The sequence below is a fragment of the Armigeres subalbatus genome, chromosome 3 (genome assembly GCF_024139115.2).
Source record: "Armigeres subalbatus isolate Guangzhou_Male chromosome 3, GZ_Asu_2, whole genome shotgun sequence".
Lineage (NCBI taxonomy): Eukaryota > Metazoa > Arthropoda > Insecta > Diptera > Culicidae > Armigeres > Armigeres subalbatus.
Genome location: NC_085141.1, coordinates 72,100,718 through 72,113,186, shown reverse-complemented (window position 1 = coordinate 72,113,186; position 12,469 = coordinate 72,100,718). Strand labels below are relative to the sequence as shown.

The following is a 12,469-nucleotide window of genomic DNA, read 5'->3' as shown; positions in this document are numbered from 1 at the left end:
GTTATCAAAAGTTAACAATGAATAAATAATTCTCGCTTAACTTTTCAAAAGGACCTAAGTAACATTTTTTTCATGATTTAATTTGAATAGCGCAATCAACAGAACACCATGAAAGCTATTGATTGCAGTATTCAAATTAAATCATGAAAAAAATGTTACTTAGGTCCTTTTGAAAAGTTAAGCGAGAATTTTTGAAGGAAACAATACACGGTTTGTTGCCACATTTCAATTCTCGGTTGCCCACCGCGCTCGCTAAATCGAGCATGGTCAGCCCAGCTAGGGGAACTGTTCCTTTTTCCATCTCACTGAACATATTCATCTCATCGCAAAACAAAGAAATACAGCACCAATCTCGTCGCTTCTTTTTGCTAACACGCGTGCTTACTGCTGAAAAAAAAAATACAAAAATTACCAAATTCCTTTTCATTGCTTTGTTTTTGATGGGATGGAAATAGGAGCTATGGGATGAAGTGCCGAACCGTTCCCCTATCAGCCGTTAAAGGTAAGGTAACCCAGGCGGGCCCTGTCGCACTCGGTTTCGCCTACAACTACATGTACTTTATCTTCGATTCATTCATCATCAGTCCAACTTTTGAAACCTCAGGTTTGAGGCGGGTGTACAGTTCTGCCACCTTTTCAAATATTCGGGCCAACTATGACCATATCATCCGGGAAACAAATAATCTGTTAAAAATCATTTAAGATAGTAATCGCTCGAATCGTTCTCACACTCCAGCTTGTCGCCTTTCTTGTAGATGTTGCATATAACCCTTTCCTTCCACTTCTCCGGTAGTTGTTCTGTTTCCCAGTTTCTGACAATTATCAACCTTTGCAGAAAAAAGTTCCAACTTGTACGGGCCCATCTTAATGAGTTCAGCTCCAAAACCATGGATATGTCCTGCTTTATTGTTCTTGAGTTGTTGGATGGCATCCTTAATTTCTCTCAAGGCAAGGTGGGGGACTGGTTGGCTTCTATCGTTCGTTGAACTGAAGTAGTCGTCTCCGCCGCTGGCTGTACTCTCAGCGCCATTTAGGTGTTCCTCGAATTGATGCTTCCTCCTTTCGATCACAACACGTTCGTCAATGAAGATGCTCCTATTCTTATCCTTGCCCATCTCGGGTCGCGGCACGAAGCCTTGGCGAGATGCGTTGAGCCTTTGATAGAACTTGCGTGTTTCATGATAACGGCATATCAGTTCCATCTTCTCGCATTCCACTTCTTCCAGGCGGCATTTTTCTCCTGAAATAGACGGCACTGCGGTTGCTTCAGTCGCTCCAGGTCATATCGAGCGGCCGGCAGTACTATACATTGTTGATGACGGACAGTTTTAGGTGCAATTTAACCACCACCAGATAGTGGTCAGTGTCGAAGTTAGCGCCACGATATGTCGTGGGGCTTCCATTTTTCCCGGGAATCAACTACCCGGGAAACGGGAAATAAAATAATAATTTCCCGGGATTTCCCGGGATCCCGGGAAATAAAAAAAACCCTCGAAACTAGTTCAAAATCGTAGTTTAAATTTTGTCGTAAAATATGATTTCGAAAATATACATTCGACATCAGAGATGCTTGCTATTTTGTCCTCAAATGATGAAAAAGTTGTTGAAAGCCTGAGAAAGTTTTTGTTCAGTTCGAAATAAGTATCAGTATCTGCTCTAGCTCAAGAGTAAGATCTGCAGTGTCCTGATGAGCTCCGCTATGTGCTACCTTTCCATAATTAAAAAAAAAACTTTTTCAGGTTGTATCCGCATTTTTTTCCAGTTTTTGGACAACGACGGATTCGAGAGATTCTCTTCTATTATCGCCAAAATATTCCTAACATGAACTATTCTTATACTCGACGACTTTTTTTAGTGCATAGAATCATCTGGTCAACTTTGAAGGATAAACCATTTTTATTCGTGTACGTCCACTTGAACACATTTTCGTCCACTTGAGCACATTTTCGTCCACTTGAAAACATTTTCGTCCACTTGAACACATTTTCGTCCAGTTGAACACATTTTGTATTTAAAGCAGGTGAATGAAATATTTGAAATGAGAATTCTTCCATTCGAAATAAAAAAAGAGCTTTAAGGCGAGTGCTTGATTGTCGTACTTTAATGATCCTGACTATAATTTTTTTTTTCAGTCAAACTTTGCGAAATTGCTAACAGCACCTTAAACGCATACAATTGCAAAAGTTTTGCGAGCATTTCTCGCTTAACTTTTCAAAAGGACCTAAGTAACATTTTTATCATGAATTAATTTGAAATTTGAATATTGCAATCAATAACACTCACGTTGTTCTGTTGATTGCGCTATTCAAATCAATTCATGAAAAAAATGTTACTTAGATCCTTTTGAAAAGTTAAGCGAGATTTGTTGTAAGACAGTTATAATGATCGCATACTAAATACCTAAAATCTGTTTTTCCATCAAGATCTGTTAGTCCACCAATATTCTAAAATATTCAAATGAAATATCTCAAAATACAAACGAGTCTTCGGAATATGAGTCTGTTCGGGAATTGAATCAAAAAGAATTGAAGGTCTTAAAAAACCTTTGACGATAATAGGACAAACCTGCCAAAGCGGTCACTACTATTGCCTGAATATCTGCGAACATTGGTAGCTCTGCTGTTTCACCACAGACACTAAATTTTTAGAAAAAATATTTTAAGCTCTTTTTTAGTGGAATGTATTCAACCGTCTAAGACGAATTAAGTAACCTCCATTTAATTCCACCAATTATTTCGATATCTGTGCGTGGTCGAAAACGTATCTGCAAAGATATCGAAATAATTGGTGGAATTAAATGGAGGTTACTTAACTCGTCTAAGATGGTTTACTAATTTTTTAATTCGACTTCACAACGCTTATCGACGTTTGGACCTAATGAATAAACGAACGTTAGATACAAACTGATTCTTTGTCTCGCCTCTCTTCAACACGTGCTGAAATGCACCATATGATTCTGTTGCATTTCAAGTTATAACTTAAATTCTTAAACTTCAAAAGCGAAATAAATAGTGAGATGATGTTAGTAAAAAATGATACCCCAAAATCCGTTATCATCAAATTTAAAAAAAAAGACAATTGTTACAAAATATTTCAGTATGTTCATTTCCCGGGAAATTCGGGAAACTGATACATAAATCCCGGGAATCGGGAATCCCGGGAAATATGATTTCCCGGGAAATCGTTTCCGGGAAAGGAAGCCCTAGGACGTGACGTCGATAATGTCGAAGGAGTGCTGCCCATCAATCAAAGCGTGGTCGATTTGTGATTATGTCTGCGGTGGTGATCTTCAGGTGTATCGGAAGTAAACGGAAGTCTGTGTTGGAAATAGGTGTGGCGATTAATCGTAGTCCATTTTCGTTTGTCAGCCAGTGGGTACTAGACTTGCCAAAAGTCGGTCTGAACTCCTCCTTTTGGCCAACCAGAGCGTCCAAATCTCTTGTAGGGGGTAGAATGCGCCCTTATTGACATCAGTGCTTCCGGAGTGTGGACTATGCTAATGTTGTTAATTATACTAATGTTGAAAACCGACCTTTGAACCACAACCTGCTTATTCTCTCATTGATCGGCCACGCGCATTCGCATATCACTCATCACTATGAAAGCTGCTCCCAGCACGGGTGTATTGCCGCAGCTCTGGTAGATGGTATGGTATGGATGGTATGAGTATGATCTTGCTTTTGGAGACTCTATTGATATACAAGATAAAAGAACAGGCACAAATTCAAAAAAATCACCGAAATATCATTTAAATACCAAGATATGTTATGGATAAGAACAAACTAATAACATATGATATTGATCACTTCTTACAAATAGCATAGCTTGATTTCCTCATGATATTTTAGTGCATAATGTTGATATTGCCGCCTGATATTTTGTCTCTTATAATCATGCCCATATCTTATTTTGCTATATTATCAACATTTAGAGAATAAGGGAATATTCCAGGAATGAGTTTCTTTTAGAGATTCCGAATGGAATCATCCAGGAATTCCGATGCGAATGTTTCAGTAGTTCCGACGGAAATGTTCCAGAGATTCCGTTAGAAATCCTCCAGGAATTCCAACATGAATGTTCCACCGTCTTCGACCAGAGGTCGCACAGACTGAACATTTAACATCTAGCATGAGGACAGGACATTTACACAACACCTAGTGGGACCAGTGAAGGACTTTTCGCTTCACGAAAAGTTTTCTCCTTACGGGGGCGAACCCACACTCCACAGCACATGCGTTTAGACGATTGACTGCACACATGTTGAAGTAAATCTTTGAGGGATTCCGAAGCAAATTATCGAAGGATTTCGAAGCAAATCGTCGAATGATTCCGAAGCAATTTGTCAAGGGATTCCGAAGTAAATCGTCGCGGCACTCCGAACTAAATCTTCGAGGAATTCCGAAGCAAACCGTCGATGTATTTCGAAGTGAATCGTTGAATGATTCCAAAGCAAATCGTCAGAGGGATTCCGAAGCAAATCATTGAAGGATTCCGATGTAAACGTCGAGAGACTCCGAAATAAATATTCAACTAGTTCCGAAGGAAATCATTGAAGGATTCTGAAACAAGTCGTCAAGGAATTCCGAAACAAATCTTCGAACGATTCCGAAAGATTTCCGAAGCAAATCAACGTGAGATTCTGAAGCGGTTCCTCGATAGATTATGAAGGGTACCCCCAACAAATTCCTAAATTCCTCAACGATACCGGAAGAAATCCAGTATGAATTCTTCTGGATTCCGGTTGGAATATTTCTATGATCCTGAAAGGAGTTCTGTAGAAATTCCAGAGAGAATTTTTCTCTGATTCTAATAAGAATTCCTCTCGGATTCAGATGGGAATCCTTTTGGCTGCTGATGGGAATATTTCCCAGAAATGAAAAACAAGCTCATTTGTCCACTCTTCCATACGCTCGGAGAAGAATGAACGCTATCATAACTAAAAAAAAATCAGAGCAAAAAAGAGCTAACCGCGTTGGTACTCGGATTCTGATGGCTTTTCCGCATACGTGACCTTTAAGTGGTCTTGTTGTGTAAGGGTTATCACGCCTATCTAGAGAGTAGGAGGTTGAGGGTTCGAATCCCTTCAAGACACGTGGATTCTTTCTCGCAAATTTCATATCAATTCAATTGAATAAAGCATGTGAACATGTCGAACCAACAACATTGAAGTTTGAAACCACAATATCCGACTTGTTTGATGCAACCATAGGGGTCGTACACATATTACGTAAGCATTTTTTCTGGGTTTTTTGACCCCCCCCTCCATTGTAAGATATTTTTCATACAAATGATTTTTTATTTATATGGTGCGTAATAAAATGACCCCCCCTTCCCCCATAAGTACTTACGTAATATGTGTACGGGCCCATATAGGAATAGTTGTTTATAATTTTCTTCTTCTTATTCAATGGGTCTACTTTCTGGTTTATCAATGGGTCTACTTTCTAACTGTTCTATTTAATTCCATTACTTGACATCAAGAAGTGGAATAACCTTTATTTATTGGACGACGTCCGGCCATGTGCTTAGATTTTCATTTTCATTGGGTGAAATCATGCTTTATGTAAACTGACTGTTGTATGGGAAAATTATTTTCTTTTCTAGGGTAACGCTATTTGCCCGAACCACACTCCAGTAAAATGCTACTAACTATGCCTAATAAACTCTAATCTTCTCGCGGTTTTCAGCATTACATTCTGTATTCAATTCTTCAAAAACTGGATGAGTGTCATAGTTCTTCATCGTAGATTGTGCCATTTAAATGCAAATCACTGTTTTTCGATGTTTCTGCGTACGTTTTTCCAATTTCATACTTCCAACTAGTTTAGCATCGCCCTAATGTTGACCGATTTGACTGAAATTTTGTCCAGATCATCCGGGCATCAAATAGAATCGAATAAGAGGGCGGCTCATAAAAAAATTGGAAACGTCTTTTTTGACCAACCTTTTTGTACACTTTTCATTACATTACTGTATTTCAGCTAAATACAAAAGTATTCAACTAACTTTTTGCCTTTCTCGTACAACTAAGTTGTACCGAAAGGCTATCATTTCACTCCCAAAACGAACTTTTTAAAGAAGCCTCTGAGACCCATAGTATTATATACCAATCGACTCAGCTCGACGAGCTGAGCACATGTCTGTCTGTCCGTGTGTATGTATGTGTGTGTATGTGTGTGTATGTGTGTGCACAAAAGCTATATAAAACATTAGACAACTTTTCGTATAGTAATCCTTAACCGATTTTCTCGCAACAAGTTGCATTCGACAGGGGACAAAGCCTTTTTGATCACTATTGAATTTGATAACGATCGGTTATTGCGTTAAAAGGTTATGAAGAAAATGGTACATCAGACCATAACAACCCCATATAAGGTTGGTGTCTTAATTAAATGCGAGAAAGGCACCACCAACGCTAGGTGGATTAATCTGGGTTTTTTCGTAACATCGGTGGCATCCGTTGAGCCATTTGTACGTGAATTCCAAAAAAGAAAGACCAATGGCATCATTTTCATTCGAGTAACTATCTACCCTTGTCAAAAGTTTAATAAAAAGAGTAATTGGAACCAGAATTTATTGATGTCAAGTCTGGGTGGAAAGCAACATGTCAGCTACTCTTTGGAAGGTTTCTGAGATCATGAGAATCTCCGAGAAACAGCAGCTAATACCATTTCAAAGAAGGAGATGCTTTTGAAAGCGACTCAAGTTTTGTCTGGAGACTGTTGTGTGGGCAATTATGTTCAATGTCAGGGCAGATAATTCTACAATCTCTGGTCATTTGTTGCTAACATCTTGATTCTATCACATGGTACTGGTGATACCACGCTGTACTAGAAAATTGTTTTAAATTAATAAAGAATGTGTACTCATAAATCAGCATAAATATTAAGGAAAGATTGGTATAGATAATAAAATAAAGTACGATGCCATAAAAAGATCAGGATTAAAGTGGACCACCCTTATATGAAAAAATCAAAATCATTTGTTCGAGACGTATCCCTGAAAATAAAGTTTTTTGCTCCCAGAAGCTACTGTGAAAATTTCAGCCAGATCCGTCAAGTCTAAGTGGGTGCTCAACAAGCATGAATTTTATATGGGAAAAATCGACTAAATATATGGAAAAATGCATACTTTCCACTCTTTAACCTCTAGGTGGCGCTGTAGTTATTCAATCCCGCTCATTAGTGATATTTACAATCTTTCCATTATCATGATAAGGCTCGCAAAAACCGTGAGTGATTTAGTTAAAAAACAAAAAAGTTATTCGATTCTTAATTTATTTAAGGTCAACTTTAGATTTTTTCAATAGTAAGAGGGGCCCTCCTTAGCCATGCTGAGGGTGGCTAGGTTCGATTCCCGGTGCCGGTCTAGGCAATTTTCGGTTTGGAAATTGTCTCGACTTCCCTGGGCATAAAAGTATCATCGTGTTAGCCTCATGATATACGAAAGCAGAAATGGTAACTTGGCTTAGAAACCTCGCAGTTAGTAACTGTGGAAGTGCTGCGAGGCGGAAATGTCTCAGTGGGGGATGTAATACCAATGAAGAAGAAGAGTTAAAAAAAATATGCGGTTTGTTCGGGAATGTCGATGTAAAATATGTCAAAGAATTGACTGAGATAATGATAATAAAACGAGATAAAAAATTTGACGGGAAAGTTCAATTAAAAGAACTTCTAAAATAAAATATGTATAATCATTTGACATTTTTTTTCGATGCTTGAATATATATTTTTAGTTTATATCTTAAAACTATATCGGGAAAAATGCGGGCTATATACTCACTTATTGAGTCACGTGATTGACGATAAAGTGAATCCGCTAAGAGCAAAAATGGAAAAAAGTACGTTTTCCCATACTAATTTCCATATAAATTTAAAACGGGATACGGAAAGCTGGAACGCAACCAATCGAGCCTATGTTTTGCACCGTTAATTGTAGTCCCAAAATAGTTCAGAAAAACCTTAATCTCACTCCATTGAATGAAGTTTGCGTTTTTCCATACTGCTATTTATTCTACGCCAGGTAGCTAAACTAATCTACAGTTTAATCAAAAATAATTGCTTATTTTCCGGGTATTAAACTTGGATATTAATTTACAATGTTCTGGAAACTCAGATGTGAATATGTACGTTATGTGGAGGATTATGATTTGAAAGATGTATTGGAGGTATCTACTTTCCTTCGATGAGACTCGAACCTACGACTCTCATTACGCAGTACTTGTGCTTTTAACCAACTAAGCTACGAAGTACCTCCGTCGGCCTTCGCAACTTAGCGGCTACTGAATGAGCCCAAGATTCCAAAATAAGACGCCTCACAATCCATTTGTCAGGTCAGCACTTCCACATGTGTATAGTACACGTTCACATTAGAGGAGCGTGTGTGTTTAGCATGAGACAACGGACAAGACATATAACACCCAGTGGATTAGTAGAGCATTTTTTGATCACGAAAAGTTTCCTTCTTACCAGGGCGGGAATCTGACCCACACTCCATAGCACATGCGTCTAGCTGATCGACGTCGCAAACCACACGGCCACGGAGCCCACTATTGTAAATGTGATTAGTGGTACAGGTAAATAAGGTAGTTTTCTTCAAGTCAAATCAAGTACGAGACACTGTACATGGCCTTACAGTTGAGGTCAAAATACGTAACTGTGAAGATTACAACGTGGCGGAAATAAGTGGAATAATACTAAACTCGTCTTATGACAAATGAATGTAATCATTTTATCGACTAGTCATCGTTGTTTGCTCAAATCTATTAAAATGTTTTAGAAATTTAGCTTTCGAACCAAAATAAATATTCCCATCATAGGCGCTTGTAATGGGAGAGATGACCAGAAGCCCGCTACATTTTATTTGAACTTGTGAAAATGAAAATGCTTTTGTTTTCGCTTTCGCATGATGATCATGAAAACCATCAGTAGCTCCAGTTTTATACCACAATTATTGTTTTGCTTTGGAATTATTGAACCGAGTATTGCCTATGCTAAACCGTGAACGATTTGCTTTTCGAAATAATTCCTCAAGAAGGAACCAATCGACGACATCCGCTTTGTGATTATCCTGATGATTCCTTCCAAGTCAACAGAGGGTGCACGCAGGTAAAGATATCCTTCGGTTTTATTTGAATCCGCGTCCGGTCGAATCGAGCGTGTGTGCTTTACACCTGTCACGGTGTGCTGCGCAAGAAACGAACTGAAAGCAGTCGGAATCGGAAAGGTTACAGCTTCTAAAGAGAAAATTGAGATAGGCAAAACGTAAACGAGACTGATGAAACAAGTGCACAGCAGTTTATCCTGTTGATGGCAGTAGAAGAGTTTCTTCGAATAAAGAGGAAATTTGAAGCAGATGGTTGAGGCTTTCTCGATTTTTTCTCACGGGTTTTTGGTTTTGTAAAATTATTCCTAATGTTTATCTTTAGGGAGCAAATCTATGCACTAGGGCAGCTCCATTTATAAAGACCTCTCTCGATCCGTAAACTTTTACGTACTTAGTGTAAATCCCCTAAACAGATGTAAAATTTACCAAAGTGGGATAGTACTCACTTAAATCTATACACCGACCTCGGCTGTGCGAATCATTGTAGTTCATTTTCACCGAGCTTCAGCTTATACAATGTGCTATGCTCCCGGGCAGAAGCCATGAACAGAATAACAAAAAACATGATATGGACTTGATTGATAGAAGAATAGGCAACAATACCAAAAATTGCCACCGAAATATCAAGATATGAATGAGAGTTAACTAATGGCACGACATGATATTGATCACTTTTCACAAATAGCTTAACTTGATCTCCTCATGATATTGTAGTGCAAAATATTGATATTGTCGTCTTACTTTTATCGTCTCTTACTTATATCAATGATGTTCATATCTCTTTTTGCTGTCTAATCAAAATTTGATATTATTGAGCGAGTAGATGAACTCGGGTTGCCCAACATTTACAAGTTCTTGCTAGCCATTAGCACAAATTCACCGGCATTATAGATTGATTGCCCATTGAATCAATCCATGATCGGTTAGAAATGATTAAATATGGAAAATGTAGGTAAGTAACTGACAGACATTTTAATCAATACAAGACTAAACGATACGTATGTTCACCCAATCATTAACACCGACCTCAGTGTCTCGTAATTAACTTGACTTCTGCAGATTTTCAGGGAAATTATTACCCATTAAGAAATACGGAGACCGGGTTCATTTAGAATACATTTGTTTCACTAAATTAGTGCTTACTTTTGTTGCTCTGATTCTAACCTTTTGGTCTATGCGATGTATGTCAAATATATGCGACCATCTGGAAAGAGCTCACCTGCGCGTTAAATTTTCTAAACTCTACTGGACACCACCGGCTGCTATCCTAAACTTGTAGCACGAAATATAAAAATGTACCGGCTAACAAAAGCATCGAACTAGATGCAAGCCTTTTGTCTTGCCAATTTCAGGTGTGCTGCTACTGTCGTCGCATCTGATTCCGTCAGGTATGCTGGAGCAAATTTTCTCACGCATTGCAGCCTCAAAAGGGAAACCTCTCCAAGGGTCATATCCCACGGTGACAGCGCTGGGAAACAATAATATTCTGCACATTCTTCATTAGTTTCGTTGGTCTTGAACAATATGTGTCCTATGGTTTCTTCCTCTTCCCAAGCATCGATAATCTTTTCTTGGCATACTTCGGCCGGGGGTCCAAACGAAGCTGAGCGAATTCGATTTCTTACACTAACTGTTCTGGACATGTGCTACAGGATCAGCGCATTGCTTTTTCACTATTTCGTCGTGTTTGGATGCTCACTTTGTAGCCGTCTTTACTCTTATCCTTGTGCTGCTTGTGCATCCTAAATACGATTGGGAAGAAGTAACATAACGATGGCCAGGTTGTGCCATAATTTGGATGTTTTGTGTTACTCTTGTACCGTGCCAGCTGTCTCTAGGATAACATGTACAGGAGTGGAATGAGATGATGGTGCGCATAGGGAGAAGAAAAATAGCGGTCTCCCTGAAGACCGTCCCGTTGTGCAATAGAAACGACATATTGCGTAGGTAAATCGATTTTCCAAGTGTTTTCGGGCGTGATCAAGATGATAGTGTCGTTCCGATGTAGTATTGCAGTTCATATATGTTGAAAAATAGAGTGAACATGGTAGGGTTCTTTCTAAAATTACTTAACGCTAAATGTTGTGATTTTGGACCCCCACCCTCCCCCTCGTAACACTTTTTGTATGGAAGGTTTAATGTGTTTGTATGGATCGTATCGCTCGGCTTGATTACCTCCCCCCCTTCAGCGTTACGTAATTTGAGAAAGGCCCCCAAGGTAATGTTTTTGATGAGAGGATCAATTGAATTGAATCTGTCAAATATTGCTCGATGATTATTTACAAGTTGAGTTACAATTCCTAATAACTAAATTGCAGAATTCGGAACTGGTTTGCTATTTAGGCGTAGCTTATTTTGTAAACAAATATTGTTTCATGGATTCCGTAGAATGCAAGCGTTTTTTTTTCCTGAACTAATTTCCTGATTTCATGCTTGAATCAGCAGAAATTTGTTTTGCAATGTTTGTTTACAAAATCAGATTCTCCCAAATCACAAATACGTCCCGAATAACGTCCATATTTCAAAATGAATATTTACAACTTTTTTCGAGAGAATTTGTGAAAAAAATATTTTCCTTTTTTGTTTATAGCACTGGCACATAATTCCAATCGGATATATAATGTCTCATTTTTTTCAAATGTTTTACAGAAATACCTGATAGTTATCATTACGTTTATCTTCGTTCAAGTATCTTAATGAAGTACTTGATGAACCCTTTCTATCGCGTCGTCTAGAAATAATTCTTAGAATACGTAGGGAACTCATTATTCTATCCATATGTACTCGAACATCGTTCGCAGTCACGCTTTGTCGGTGGTGCATTACCGAATCGGATGGCTGCCTGACCGACTGATAGCGGTAGGTCTCCCCCAAGACACGCACTTGGTCACGACCATGACGATGCGATGATGTGTTATGGTGATTTGGATAATGAAACAACACACAAAAAATGCTTGATGAAAAAAGGAAGTAGCCATGCTTATGTTGAGTAGCTTCGAACGGCCGGGGGAATGTGGAGCGGAATCTAGGTGCAGTACCGAACTGATCAGATCGCATAAAAAAGCCTGACATCAGGCACGCTTCTGTTTTGTGGCAATGAAGGGGGCTCAATCTGTTGTTCCGGAGCGTCGGCTTTCTCCATATACAAGAGGAAATTAGCGGCTCTGAAGGCAACCGGGTGAGGACAGACGTATGTGAGTACATAAATGGGCTCAAGAAGATAGCCCAAAACAAAGTGATCGTAAATAAACCGATGGCACGCGCACGGAACGGAAGTTGGCGTTTCCTTTCCATCCTCGTTCGCTTGGCTTATGGTGCGCTTCACATATCGTCCCCATCACTATGTTGTCTGCATATGCTTGAT

The 12,469-nt window shown here is 38.9% G+C and overlaps 1 protein-coding gene across 1 annotated transcript in view; it reads left to right on the top strand.

Annotated features, from left to right (window-relative positions):
* LOC134226163 (protein neuralized-like) overlaps positions 1–12,469 on the top strand; it is a 99,793-nt gene that overhangs the window by 1,290 nt on the left and 86,034 nt on the right. The gene's annotated exons all lie outside the window — the stretch shown is intronic.